The 845-nt window shown below is 30.0% G+C and overlaps 1 protein-coding gene across 1 annotated transcript in view; it reads left to right on the plus strand.

The window, feature by feature from the left end:
• Positions 1-845, plus strand: part of LOC106532975 (Krueppel-like factor 7) — a gene marked incomplete in the record, with an annotated part of 122,821 nt that overhangs the window by 74,444 nt on the left and 47,532 nt on the right.

The following is an 845-nucleotide window of genomic DNA, read 5'->3' on the forward strand; positions in this document are numbered from 1 at the left end:
TTCTAGAACAACAAATTGAATGGATACATATTAAACCATTCCATATTTTTTAACAATCTAATCTTTACCATTCTCTTAAACATATACATTGATGTGACACTTTTAACATCATCTTCCAAATTATTCCACAATCTGACTCCTTGGATTGAGGTGCACCGTTCTTTCAAACATGTTCTAAATTTACAGTAGGTTTCATGAACGTCTCTGTCCCCTTAAGATTATAATAGCTCACTCTCTGTGCAAAGTTTTTCTGAATGTTTAAAGGTCATGTGTTTTGGTGAGCCTTATACATAACAAATAAAAATATTGTAATCAACCAAATCATAAAATTTCAGTAATTTCAGTTTACAGAATAATTTATTAGATGGATAATGGTGGTTTTGTCGAGTGATAACTCTTATATCTCTTTTTTACAAAACAAAAACAGGATGTGTAATAGTCTTACATGCTTTCCCCCATACCTCAACACAATAGACCAAGTGTGGAACAATTAATGCATTATATAACATAGAACTTTATCATTAAACAAGTCCCTCACTTTATAAAACAATGCAATAGATTTAGCTAGTTTTGTTCTTAGGTAATTTCTAAGAGGTTTCCATTTCAGTTTCTCATCAATAATAACACCCAAAAACTTCACCTCACTGACTCTATTTATCTCTACACCATCAACTCTAAATGGAAAACTAACAGATTTTTTTTTGCTTATTGTAAATATCATGTAATTAGTTTTATCCAAATTGAGTGATAATTTGTTTAGTTTAAACCAGTTTTGTATTTTCACAAATTCTGTTTGCWTTTTCTCTAACATCAGTTCTGTCTTTACCCGAACAAAAAAATGTGGT

This window comes from Austrofundulus limnaeus, unplaced genomic scaffold (assembly GCF_001266775.1).
Source record: "Austrofundulus limnaeus strain Quisiro unplaced genomic scaffold, Austrofundulus_limnaeus-1.0 Scaffold863, whole genome shotgun sequence".
NCBI classification, from domain to species: domain Eukaryota; kingdom Metazoa; phylum Chordata; class Actinopteri; order Cyprinodontiformes; family Rivulidae; genus Austrofundulus; species Austrofundulus limnaeus.